The 14,921-nt window shown below is 28.3% G+C and overlaps 1 protein-coding gene across 2 annotated transcripts in view; it reads left to right on the top strand.

The window, feature by feature from the left end:
• The first annotated feature begins 1,232 nt into the window (after positions 1-1,232).
• f (espin protein forked) overlaps positions 1,233-14,921 on the top strand; it is a 368,923-nt gene continuing 355,234 nt past the window's right edge. For both annotated transcript variants that reach the window (XM_075302418.1, XM_075302417.1), the window contains exon 1: positions 1,233-1,281. The gene's annotated coding sequence lies outside the window, so the exon portion shown is untranslated. The remainder of the gene's footprint in view (positions 1,282-14,921) is intronic.

Below are 14,921 nucleotides of genomic sequence, written 5' to 3'. Positions count from 1 at the left end.
ATAGAAATAAAATTTTGCAAAATCTTCTATAGAAATAAAATCTTGACAAAGTTTTCTATAGAAATAAAATTTTGACAAAATATTCGATAGAAAAAATAATTTTGACAAAATTTTCTATAGAAATAAAATTTTGATAAAATATTCTATAGAAATAGAATCTTGACAAAATTTCCTATTGAAATAAAATTTTGACGAAATTTCTATAGGAATAAAATTTTGACAAAATTTTCTATAGAAATAAAATTTTGACACAATATTCTATAGAAATAAAATTTTGACAAATATTTCTATAGAAATAAAATTTTGACAAAATCTTCTACAGAAACAAAGTTTTGACAAAATTTCCTATTGAAATAAAGTTTTGACAAAATTTCTATAGAAATAAAGTTTTAACAAAGTTTTCTATAGAAATACAATTTTGACAAAATTTTCTATAGAAATAAAATTTTGACAAAATTTTCTATAGAAATAAAATTTTGACAAAATTTTCTATAGAAATAAAATTTTGACATTTTCCATCGACGGTGTACGGTGACTTGCAGAACGAACAGCATCACACAAACTCAAATACAAAATTCCAGAAGATGGTTAGTGGCACTAACCGAAATATTGGAAATAAATATTAAAACAAATCAATAATCGATTGTTTCTATGACCTCAAGCCGAACAAAATTAATAATCAGAATAAACATAAAATAGGTCAACAACACTCAAAAATATTTTTAAAGAAATAAAATTTTGACAAAATTTTCTATAGAAAAAAATGTTGACAAAATTTTCTATAGAAATGAAAGTTTGACAACATTTTCTATATAAAAAAGTTTGACAAAATTTTCTATAGAAAAACAAAAAAATTAACAAAATTTTCTGTATAAAAAAAATGACAAAACTTTTTATAGAATAAAATGTAGACAAAATTTCTATAGAAATAAAATTTTCACAAAATATAACTCCTAGTTTATTTAAATTAGGTTCCTTTGAGTCCAAATGTGTGCCCACAATCCGATGACACCAAAAAATAAAAAAAAACTATGATTTTGAATATTTGCTTCCAAATTGTTTGTATAACAGAAGAGAAGGTAATGAGAACTAAATAAATCATGTAAAGTGAAAAGATATGTATCCACTGAATCTAGAATATCAAACAATATATTTTAGTAGAGTTTTGCCAATTAAAAAACAAAACAATAACGTAACTATTTCATTTATTATTCTTCGTGTATTTCTAGACACCGCTCAACATAAATCAACCACGATGCACAATAAATTCATGTAAAGGAGGTAAGTTCACTTAAGACAACACATCACTAAAATGCTCCTAGTTCTGATAATCAGAATGGCAAAATATTTGTTTGGCAATATTTTCTTTAAAATTAAAAACTTTCCTAGAGCATCTACACTGTTAGAAAAATATGTTTTTCATATGTTCCGATATAAACAAAATGTGTGTTCGGGCACAATTTTTAAACACAATATATTTAAGTGCAAACATGTAATGTTCCTAAACTAACACAAAATGTTTGGGACACATATGTTAATATGTTCGAATATATTATGTTTGGGGCATGAATGTTTCATAAAAATAATATGCGTGAATGTAAACATATATAAATTTACAAATTTCGAGTAAACATATATATGTTGTGATACTTTATTCAGAGAGCGACAGAGAGAGAGAGAGAGAGAGTTAGTATAGAGAAAGAAATAGAGATGGAAACCGGGAGGGTTGAATAAAAAGATATCAACATAACACAGCGAGAGAATGAAATGAGAGCAATTTCTGTGAAACCGCTTGTATGTTGTTTCGGAAAACTGTTTTATAATATGGCCAAAAATTTGGTATGCTTAAGTCTAAATATTATTTAATTTGAATAGTAGATTGAGTATTCGGAATAAAGAGAATAGACATTCGGAACCAAGAAAACAGACATTTGAAAAAAAAACAGCGTATTTGTATTACAGAAAAAGATGCGAAGAACTCAAAAATTTCGTGGAAGTTAAAAATATGTGAGGGAATGAACACAATCTTCTTTGGGGAATTCTTCCAAGCATATACTATTTTTGGACTCAAAATGCTTCCAAACATATAATATGCTCACATAAAACAAACATATTAATGTTTCGGCGGTATCCAGTAATATATGTGCTTCCTGCAAAATATGTTTGGAACATATGTTAGAGAAGCGATTTTTTTTGAGGGTGTAGATTTTTTAGTTATAAGAAAGATAAATTTTTGTAATTTGCTATTATGATTACTGGAACATGGGGGCATAAGTTTTTTTATACCCTCCACCATAGGATGGGGGTATATTAACTTTGTCATTCCGTTTGTAACACATCGAAATATTGCTCTAAGACCCCATAAAGTATATATATTCTGGGTCGTGGTGAAATTCTGAGTCGATCTAAGCATGTCCGTCCGTCCGTCCGTCTGTCCGTCTGTCCGTCCGTCCGTCTGTCCGTCTGTCCGGCTGTCCGTCCGTCTGTGGAAATCACGCTAACTTCCGAACGAAACAAGCAATCGACTTGAAACTTGGCACAAGTAGTTGTTATTGATGTAGGTCGGATGGTATTGAAAATGGGCCATCTCGGACCACGTTTACGTATAGCCCCCATATAAACCGATCCCCAAATTTGGCTTGGGGAGCCTCCCGGAGCAGCAAAATTAATCCGATCCGGTTGAAATTTGGTACGTGGTCTAAGTATACGGTCTCTAACAACCATGCAAAAATTGGTCCATATCGGTCCATAATTATATATAGCCCCCATATAAACCGATCCCCAGATTTGACCTCCGGAGCCTCTTGGAGGGGCAAAATTCATCCGATCCGATTGAAATTTGGTACCTGATGTTAGTATATGGTCTCTAACAACCATGCAAAAATTGGTCCATATCGGTCCATAATTATATATAGCCCCCATATAAACCGATCCCCAGATTTGACCTCCGGAGACTTTTGGAGGGGCAAAATTCATCCAATCCGGTTGAAATGTGGTACCTGATGTTAGTATACGGCCTCTAACAACCATGCAAAAATTGGTCCATATCGGTCCATAATTATATATAGCTCCCATATAAACCGATCCCCAGATTTGACCACCGGAGCCTCTTGGAGGAGCAAAATTCATCCGATCCGGTTGAAATTTAGTACGTGGTCTTAGTATACGGTTTTTAACAACCATGCAAAAAGTGGTCCATATCGGTCCATAATTATATATAGCCCCCATATAAACCGATCCCCAGATTTGACCTCCGGAGCCTCTTGGAGGGGCAAAATTCATCCGATCCGGTTGAAATTTGGTACCTGATGTTAGTTTACGGCCTCTAATAACCATGCAAAAATTGGTCCATATCGGTCCATAATTATATATAGCCCCAATATAAACCGATCCCCAGATTTGACCTCCGGAGCCTCTTGGAAGAGCAAAATTCATCTGATCCAGTTGAAATTTGGTACATGGTGTTAGTATATGGTCTCTAACAACCATGCAAAAATTGGTCCATATCGGTCCATAATTATATATAGTTCCCATATAAACCGTCCCCAGATTTGACGTCCGGAACTTCTTGGAGAAGCAAAAGTCATCCGATACGGTTGAAATTTGGTACATTTTGTCAATATATGGCCTCTAACAGCCATGTAAAAATTGGTCCATATCGGTCTTTAGTTATATATATCCGATGACTTATTACACAAAAACTGGTCCATATCGCCAAAAATAATCTACCAAAACTTTATTTCCATAGAAAATTTTGTCAAATTTTATTACTGTAGAAAGTTTTGTCAAAATTTCATTTCTATAGAAAGTTTTGTCAAAAGTTTATTTCTATACAAATGTTTGTCAAAATTTTATTTCCATAGAAAATTTTGTCAAAATTTTATTTCTATAGAAAATTTTGTAATCTACCAAAACTTTATTTCCATAGAAAATTTTGTCAAATTTTATTACTATAGAAAGTTTTGTTAAAATTTCATTCCTATAGAAAGTTTTGTCAAAAGTTTATTCTATAGAAATGTTTGTCAAAATTTTATTTCTATAGAAAATTTTGTAAAAAATTTATTTCTGTAGAAAATTTTGTGAACATTTTATTTCTATACTAAGTTTTGTCAAAATTTCATTTCTATACAAAATTTTGTCAACATTTTATTTCTATAGAAATTTTTGTCAAAATTGTATTGCTATAGAAAATTTTGTCAACATTTTACTTCCATAGAAAATTTTGTCAACATTTTATTTCTATAGAAAATTTTGTCAAGTTTTTATTTCTATAGAAAATTTTGTCAAATCTTTATTTCTATAGAAAATTTTGTCAAAATTTTATTTCTATAGAAAATTTTGTCAAGGTTTCATTTCTATAGAAAATTTTGTCAAAATTTTATTTCTATAGAAAATTTTGTCAAACTAGATTATATACGTATTTAATCGGCCTTTTTTTGTTTAATATATACCCCGTATGGGCTAACTTACAATTTAGAAGACAGTGTTAAAAAGTTTTACGATACCTTGCCATCGGCAAGTGTTATCGCAACTCAAGTAATTCGATTGTGGATGACAGCCTTTAGTAGAAGTTCCTACGCAATCCATGGTGGAGGGTACATAAGATTCGGCCTGGCCGAACTTACGGCCGTATATACTTGTTTTTTTTTATAAATTATCCTAAAATATATACAACATTAAAATATGTAATAGAAACCAGTTTTCATATTTTTTCCTTAAACCAAACCAAAATAAAAAACACTAAACAAATTGTAAACGCTCCCAATGATATCTCCCTGACATACTTCGGAAATAATAGTTACCTGATGTTCTCTGGAGAAAGTATCCACAGAGCATACTGTTATTACTATAATCGTTGGGATTTATAGTAATACTCAGCTCAGTTGATGCTATGATTGGAAATCCCATCTGACAGTACATGAAGTGCCAACATAATATCTAGCTGCAAAGTATTAATAAGACTAAGTGACCTACCCATGGAGTCCATTGACTAAGTTGCTTTTGCCATTTCCATACAAATTTTGTAAACATCATGAAAGTGTTGGAAAAAACCAACGACGACAAACACCAAGAAGTCACTAAAGTTCAAAGCCTTTTTTCATGTACGAGTACGTCCTATTTTGTATGCATTTCTTTGCAAGGCATCATCATGGAGTACTCTACAGAGTACTCCACCACGCTTAAGACTATATGTTGGAGAAGAAATTGTACACAATCATAGATTATGGAGAGGAAAAAGAAATATTAGGTTTGCAAAACATTATAAATACTATAGCAATTCAAAATTGTTAACCCAATATCCACCAAAAACAATCAAATGATTTTATTACTTGCTTTCTCAATACAAAAATCAATCACAATATTTAATGGAATCAATCAAAATTTTCATTGAAACAATTGAAAAATTTTCACATAAACATCGAAACAGTTTCCTGAAACAAACAAACATTTTTTCAAAATTTTATTTTTATATAGAAAATTTTGTCTAAATTTTACTTTTATAGATTTTTTTTTTTAAATTTGATTTCCATAGCAATTTTGTTAAAAATTTTACTTCTATAGAAAATTTTGTCAAATTTTTATTTCTATAGAAAATTTTATCAAAATTTTACTTCCATAGAAAATTTTGTCAAAATTTTATTTCCATAGCAATTTTGTCAAAATTTTATTTCCATAGAAAATTTTGTTAAAAATTTTACTTCTATAGAAAATTTTGTCAAAATTTTATTTCTATAGAAAATTTTGTAAAAATTTTATTTCAATTATTTACTTTTATACAAATTTTGTCTATAAAAAATGTTGTCTAAATTTTATTTCCATAGAAAATTTTGTCAAAATTTTATTTTTATAAAAAATTTGGCAAAATTTTATTTCTACAGAAAATTTTGTCAAAATTGTATTTCTATAGCAAAATTTTGTCCACATTTTATTTCCATAGAAAATTTTGTTAAAATTTTATTTCCATAGAAAATTTTGCAAAATTTCATTTCTATAGAAAATTTTGTCAAAATTTTATTTATATAAAAAATTTTGTAAAAATTTTATTTCAATTATTTACTTTTATACAAATTTTGTCTATAAAAAATTTAGTCTAAATTTTATTTCTATAGAAAATTTTGTCAAAATTTTATTTCTATCGAAAATTTTGTCTAAATTTTATTTCTATAAAAAATTTTGTCAAAATTTTATTTCTATAGAAAATTTTGTCAAAATTTTATTTCTATCGATAATTTTGTCAAAATTTTATTTCTATCGAAAATTTTGTCAAGATTTTATTTCTATAGAAATTTTTGTCAAAATTTTATTTTTATAAAAAATTTGGCAAAATTTTATTTCTACAGAAAATTTTGTCAAAATTTTATTTCTATAGCAAAATTTTGTCCACATTTTATTTCTATTGAAAAATTTTATTTCTATAGGAAATTTTGTCAAAATTTTATTTATATAAAGAGTTTTGTCAAAATTTTATTTCTATAGAAAATTTTAATTTCTATAGAAAAAATTACCAAAATTCTATTTTTATAGAAAATTTTATCAAAATTTTATTTCTATAGAAAAAATTTTTAAACTGTACTTCTATAGAAAATTTTGTCAAGATTTTATTTCTATAGAAAATTTTGTCAAAATTTTATTTCCATAGAAAATTTTGCAAAATTTCATTTCTATAGAAAATTTTGTCAAAATTTTATTTCTATAGAAAATTTTGACAAAATTTTATTTCTATAGAAAATTTTGTCAAAATTTTATATCTATAGAAATTTTTGTCAAAATTTCATTTCTATAGAAAATTTTGTCAAAATTTTATTTCTATGGAAAATTTTGTCCAAATTTTATTTCTATTGAAAATTTTGTCAAAAAAATTATTTCTATAGGAAATTTTATAAAAATTTTATTTCTATACAAATTTTGTCAAAACTTTGTTTTTCATATGTTTGGATGTAAAAATTGTACACTCAAAAAAAGTGAACTCTCTATTTCACTAAAGCCAACTTAACTTTATTTTAGTTCATGGAATTATTATGTTTGGAGAAAGTTTCCATTACTCTAATAATTTTTTGCGTACGTTAGTTAAATTAACTAAAAAACGGGGAAAAATTATACATAAATTAAGCATAAAGATTTACTAAATTCGTATTTCTCACAACATAGTTCATTATTTCTTTAAATTTTTAAATTTTAATAGAAATGCGTACATCATGAACTTTGTATATCACTAAAGACATTCTTGCAATTTTGAACTCCAATTGTTTCCTTCAAACTACAAAATTTTCTTTAACAAGTGAAAAAAAAATAATTATGTCTAATAAATTTTTTTGAATTTGTCGAAAAATATTTACTTATTTTTGTGATATCGTGCGTGATTTCATTTCATTAAAATTTTTTTCTACCCGTGTATGCCTAAAGTGAAACATAATATGTTTGAACAATACAAACAATATTTTGATTGGACCAATCCTGACAATAGATATGCTTGAAGCAGAATGTGTTTGGGGTATATGTTACAGAAGCGATTTTTTTTTTTTTTTTTTGAGGGCATACGCTTTTCTAAAACGTTTGACCTCAAATATTTGCAAAAATTCGCAATTGTTCTAGATGGAATTTAGCATTTTTTCGACAAAATTTTAATAAATTGTATCGTTTTGTTAATTCTTACTCTGTTATTAACCTATTTGAAACAAAAAAGTTAAAATCACCCACTAACAATATGAAAAAGCCAGTTATAAAAAATTGAATTAAAAGAACTTCCTGTGTAATTAAAATAAAGAACATCTTTGGGTGGACATTTTCGGAAGTGCTTTTAAAGTAGTGCCTTTGGAACAACTTCCAAATTTTTTGCTTGGATGTTTTATTATATCCACCAAAAATTCTATATATTACTATATAATCCATTACGACGAGATTTTCTCATGGTGGTCGAGCTTACTTATGCTGCAGGATATATCAACGACATGTACTATACCTCTTCATTGTATCGAGTCTAACCAATGATTATTGATAGCCAAACAAATGTTTAAAGAAAATTAAATGACAAAGAATTGCGCTTGGAAGCAATCAATTACACATCACAAAATACAGACAGACAAAATAAATATTTTTCTTCGTAATGTCATCATTATGAAGCAATAAAATTGAAAGTGAAGAGAAATATGAAAACGCAAAATGATGTTACAAAAAACTGAAACAAAATTAATGCTACAATACTTCGATACACTTAATTAACAAAAAGAAATCATTATATCATTAATCATAGTTTTCATAGTTATTTTAAGTTTTATTTATTTTATAAACTTTCTTTCAAAGCCTAATTTAGAAGGTCAAAGCTAACCATAAACATAAAAAAACTATAAATATATTAATAAAATATAGTAAAATAAAAAATATATTTATTTATATAAAAACACGTGTCACATGACATTATTCACTACACATATTTAAGTCTCCAAAATAAAAATGACGCAAGAAATTTATTAAATCCTCCACCTGTCTTCCATATCAACTCCTGTTGAGTGAGTTCGTTCAATGATCTCAAGAAAATTGATATGTTCACATTTCTTTTGGCAAGAAACAAGTTTTTCCAAAGACTTATCATCACATAACCGCCTTACTACTTACAATTTCTATTGTCTGAATATTAATCACAGTGACCGATTATTTGTGCTCTCTCTCTCTCTACAGTGAGGCAATCATTTGATGACACAATAGACTGAATAGTCAAAGTGAGACTAAATCAAATCGGGCTGCCACTTTAACCTAACTATTTGATGAGTGAAAGAACGAAAACGAACTGTGGAATGGTATCTAAAACCAATTACTAAATATAATATAGAGAAAAAATAATTCAATGTAATCATAAGTTGAATGAAACAACTGTCATTATAAATATATCCTAGCAAACATAGGAAACAATTCTTTTCTAGAAAAAGTGTCTAATCGAAACGTTTTCTACAAAAATCATCTGACCTCGAAAAAATGTCGTTGTTCTGGAAAAATATCTCACAGACAATTTTTTCTAGAAAAATATCTCACCGACAATTTTTTCTAGAAAAATATCTCACCGACACATTTTTTTGTAAAAAATGTTTCCCCAACTTTTTTTCCTACACGCAAAGATGCAATATGATCACTTCAACTACACACAAAAAAATTTCACGAAAATTTTTCCAATTAAAATTTTAATTGAGTTTTAAAAAATATTCAATTAAAAATTTAATTGATTCAACAATTTTTTTAATTGAAACAAAAATCAATCACAAAAATAATAGTATCAATTAATTTTTTAATTGGATCAATTAACTTTTTAATTGACCTTCAATTAATTTTTTAATTGATACTATCATTTCTGTGATTGAAGACATTTCAATTAAAAATTAATTGGATCAATTAATTTCGTGATTGAATCAGAAAATTTTTTTTTTGTGTGTATGTTTCAAGAGCAAAATGTTATTTTTTTATGAGGAACATGGAACATTTTTGTGGCAAAAATTTTCTTTTCTCGTTAAACATATACATACTTGTCGAAATCATATACATACTTTCCTAGAAAATAATATGGTTTCGGCAAACATGTTACATGTTCCCCGTCCAAAAATAACATTGTGCTCTTGAAACATGTTTGAGGTGATCATACTCCTTCTCTGGGTGTAGAAAAATGTGGTATGGACGCTTTTCTAGAAAAAATGTTTCATCGCAAATTTTTTTCTAGATAAAATGTCTCACGAACAATTTGTGGCAAAAATTTTCTTTTCTCGTTAAACATATACATACTTGTCGAAATCATATACATACTTTCCTAGAAAATAATATGGTTTCGGCAAACATGTTACATGTTCCCCGTCCAAAAATAACATTGTGCTCTTGAAACATGTTTGAGGTGATCATACTCCTTCTCTGGGTGTAGAAAAATGTGGTATGGACGCTTTTCTAGAAAAAATGTTTCATCGCAAATTTTTTTCTAGATAAAATGTCTCACGAACACTTTGTTGTAGAAAAATTTCCTCACTGACATCTTTTGCTAAAAAAACGTGTCCGTGGTTTTCTAGAAAATGTCTCGCCGATACTGTTTTTTAGCAAAATTCCCTCACCTACACTTTTTTCTAGAGCAACAATCAGGGACACTTTTTATGTAGAAAAATTATCCCAACGAATCTTGCTACCAGAACAATTGTCCTAAAATTTCACCGACACTTTTTTCTGAAAAGAGTTTCACCGACACTTTTTTCTAAATAAGTCTTACCAACACTTTTTTCTAGAAAAATTGTCTCACCGACACTGTTTTCTAGCAAAATTGTCTCACCTACACTTTTTTCTAGAAAAATGTTTCATCGACACTTTTTTCTAAAAAAAAAACGTCTTACCGACACTTTTTTCTAGAAAAAATCGCACCGACACTTTTTTCTAAATAAATTCTCCCCACATTTTTTTTCTAAAAAAGTCTCACCGACGACACTTTATACTAAAAACACGTCTCACCAACACTTTATTCTAAAAAAGTCTAACCAACACTTTTGTAAAACAAAGTCTCACCCACACTTTTTCTAAAAAAATCTCACTGACACTTTTTCTAAACAATGTCTCTCCGACACTTTTCTAGCTTATGGACACTTCTCTAGAAAAAATGTCTCACGAAAACTTTGTAGAAAAATTTCCTCACTGACATTTTTGCTAAAAAACAGTGTCCGTGATTTCATAGAAAAAGTCTCGCCGACACTTTTTCTAGAAAAAGTCTCACCTACACTTTTTTCTAGAAAAACACTCAGGGACCCTTTTTTTGTAGAAAAATTGCCCCATCGAATGTTGTTACCAGAACAATTCTCCCACCGGCACTGTTTTCTAAAAAAGTCTCGCCGACAGTTTTTTTCCAAAAGAGGTCTTACCGACACTTTTTCTAAAAAAAAGTCTCGCCGACACTTTATTCTTAAAAAATCTAAGTCACACTTTTATCTAAAAAAAATTTCACCGACACTTTTCTAAAAAAAAGTCTCACCGACACTTTATTCTAAAAACAGTCTCACCCACACTTTTTTATTAACAAAAAGTCTCATCTCTAAAAAAAAGTCTCACCAACTCATTTTTCTAAAAAAGTCTCACCGACACTTTTTCTAAAAATGTTCTACCGACACTTTTTTCTAGAAAAAGTCTCACCGACACTGTTTTCTAGCAAAATTGTCTCACCTACACTTTTTTCTAGAATAAATGTTTCACCGACACTTTTTTCTAAAAAAAAGTCTTACCGACACTTTTTTCTAGAAAAAATCTCACCGACACTTTTTTCTAAATAAATTCTCACCCACTTTTTTTTCTAAAAAAGTCTCACCGACGACACTTTATAAAAAAGTCTCGCCGACAGTTTTTTTCCAAAAGAGGTCTTTCCGACACTTTTTCTAAAAAAAAGTCTCGCCGACACTTTATTCTTAAAAAATCGAAGTCACACTTTTATCTAAAAAAATTTCACCGACACTTTTCTAAAAAAAAAGTCTCACCGACACTTTATTAAAAAAACCGTCTCACCGACACTTTATTCTAAAAAACGTCTCACCCACACTTTTTTATTAACAAAAAGTCTCATCTCTAAAAAAACTCTAAATCCTAGACAAAGTCTCACCGAAACATTTTTCAAAAAAAAAGTCTCACCAACTCATTTTTCTAAAAAAGTCTCACCGACACTTTTTTCTAGAAAAAGTCTGACCGATACTTTTTTCTACAAAAGGTTTCATCTACACTTTTTTTTGAAAAAAGTATCACCAACACTCACCTACACTTTATTCTAAAAAAAAGTCGCACCGAAACTTTTTCTAAAAAAGTCTCACCGAAACTTCTTTCTAAAAAAGTCTCACCGAAACTTTTTCCTAAAGTTTCACCGACACTTTTTTCTGAAAAAGTTTCACCTACCGACACTTTTTCTAAAAAAAAAGTCTCGCCGACACTTTATTCTTAAAAAATCTAAGTCACACTTTTATCTAAAAAAATCTCTCACCGACACTTTATTTAAAAAAAAAAAAAAACGTCTCACCGACACTTTATTCTAAAAAAGTCTCACCCACACACAAAAAATTTTTTTTCTGATTCAATCACCAAATTAATTGATCCAATTAATTTTTTAATTGAAATGTCTTCAATCACGAAAATGATAGTATCAATCACAGTTTTAATTGGGCATAGAAAAAATTCTTGATTAAAAAATTAATTGATTTTTTCAGCAAATTTCAATAAATTTTTTAATTGATTCAATTAAAAATTTAATTGATGTTGATTGCAAAACTCAATTAATTTATTAATTAAAAAAGGTAAATATTTTTAATTACTCTCTGAATTGGCTTAGAGTTTTTATTTGGATTAACAAATGATTGTTTCAAATACATTTTTAATTAAAAATTTTAAAAAAATCAGCACTTTTTTTAACTGAATTAGTCTTCCGAATTTGATTAAAAAGTTAATTGTATCAATTAATTTTTTAATTAAAAATTTTAAAATTTTCAATCATTGACTTAATTAACTTAATGTTTCTATCATGATTAAAAAGTTAATTGTATCAATTAATTTATTAATTGAAAAAATTTTCAACTTCAATTAACATTTTAATTGGAAATATTTTGGTGATATTTTTTTCTGTGCACACTTTTTTATTAACAAAAAGTCTCACCGACACTGTTTTCTAAAAAAAGTCTGACACTTTTTCTAGAAAAAGTCTCACCAACTCATTTTTCTAAAAAAGTCTCACCGACACTTTTTCTATAAAAATCCTACCGACACTTTTTTCTTTTTTCACTTTTTTCTCAAAAAAATGTTTAATCTACACTTTCTTTTTTAAAAAAGTATCACCTACACTTTTTTCTAAAAAAAGTATCACCTACACTTAAAAAAAATGTCACGTACACTTTTTTCAAAAAAAGTCTCATCAACTCAGACACTTTTTTCTAAAAAAATGTTTCATCTACACTTTTTGCTAAAAAAGCGAAACTTCTTTCTAAAAAAGTCGCACCGAAACAGTTTCACCGACACATTTTTCTAAAAAAAGTTTCACCGACACTTTTTTCTAGAAAAATTCTCACCGACATTGTTTTCTAAAAAAAACGTGTCACCTACACTTTTTTCTAAAAAAAACGTGTCACCTACACTTTTTCTAAAAAAAGTCTCACCGTCTCATCAACAATTTTTTCTATAAAAAAAGTCGCACCGAAACTTTTTTCTAAAAAAAGTCTCACCGAAACTTCTTTCTAAAAAAGTCTCACCGAAACTTTTTCCTATAATTTCACCGACACTGCCGACACTTTTTTTTAGAAAAAGTCTCACCGACACTTTTTCACAAAAATGTTTCATCTACACTTTTTTTCAAAAAAAATATCACCTACACTTTTTTCTAAAAAAAGTGTCACCTACACTTTTTTTCAAAAAAATGTCACCTACACCTTTTTCAAAAAAAATCTCACCGACGCTTTTTTTAACAAACACAGTCTCACCGACACTTTTTTCTAAAACACGTCTCATCATCACTTTTTTATAGAAAAAAGTCTCACAGACACTTTTTTCTAAAAAAATGTTTCACCTACACTTTTTTCTAAAAAAGTTGCACCGAAACTTTTTTCTAAAAAATTTTCAGCGAAATTTCTTTCTAAAAAAGTCGCACCGAAACTTTTTTCTAGGAACAGTCTTACCGACACTTTTTCTAAAAAAAGTTTCACCGACACTTTTTTCTAGAAAAAACGTGTCACCTACACTTTTTTCTAAAAAAAAACGTGTCACCTTCACTTTTTCTAAAAAAAGTCTCACCGACACATTTTTCTAAAAAAGTCTTACCGACACTTTTTCTAAAAAAAAGTGTCACCGACACTTTTTTCTAAAAAAAAGTCTCACCAACACTTTTTTCAACAAAAAAATCTCTCATACACTTTATTCTTGAAAAAAACTCACCGACATTTTTCTAAAAAAAAGTCTCACCCACACTGTTTCCTAAAAAAAAATGTCTCACCGACATTTTTTTCTAGAAATAATCACACCGACACTTTTTTTCTAAAAAAAAAGTATCACCGACACTTTTTTCTAAAAAAATATCACCGACACTTTATTCTAAAAAAACATTTCACCTGCACTTTTTCTAGAAAAAGTCTTACAGAACTTTTTTCCAAAAAAAAAAATTCTCACGGACACTTTTTTCTAAAAAAAAACGTCTCACCAATACCCTTTTCTAGAAAATTGTCTTGGGAACAAAGTAGATTAATTCCATTTTTCAGCTACATTTATGAATGGTCTAACAGAATTTCACACTTCAGGGCAGAGAATGAATTATTGGTGAAGATAAAGTAAATGACTGCATAAAGTTATTACCTACTTGATTCATACAATGTAGTTGTAGAAAGTGAAAATGAATTACGAATCAGACAACATAGTCAAACATAAAAGATTATGTTTCAAAAGGGAATGTACAATTTGCCTAATGACATATATTTAGTTTGCTTTTAAGTACATATGGTATATGTACACGTAATGTAAAGTTTTCAAGGTATTTTAATACCACACACAGAAAAAGATGTAACCAATTTGTTTTAATTAAAGTTGTTTCTTTAAACGCAAATAAATTTTTGTTTATTGTAGCCGTTGTCACATGGGTCCCAAAGAACTTTGTTTAGCCTTTTTAGGAGAAGGAACTTAAAAAAAAACAGAAAACTTCTTTGGTCTAAAATTTCATTTCCCAGAGAATAAATTATTTTTGGCGTGTATTAAAAAAGTAAAATCGGGGCCTATATTTCCGTTTAATCTTCATGGAGGCTATATATATGCAAGGGTTATCTTTAGAAGATCTAAATAAAGCGAGATTCGAAATTTTGGCGAAATCGGATTGAGAAAATATTTCCTAAACTCTTACGATCCTAATTCGGGACATGGATTTATATTGGGCTGTATTAGAAAATGGAGTTCAGTTATCA

This window comes from Haematobia irritans, chromosome 3 (assembly GCF_050003625.1).
Source record: "Haematobia irritans isolate KBUSLIRL chromosome 3, ASM5000362v1, whole genome shotgun sequence".
In the NCBI taxonomy this organism is placed as follows: domain Eukaryota; kingdom Metazoa; phylum Arthropoda; class Insecta; order Diptera; family Muscidae; genus Haematobia; species Haematobia irritans.
The sequence above is the reverse complement of the archived record's forward strand: the minus strand, read 5'-3'. Positions and strand labels throughout refer to the sequence as shown.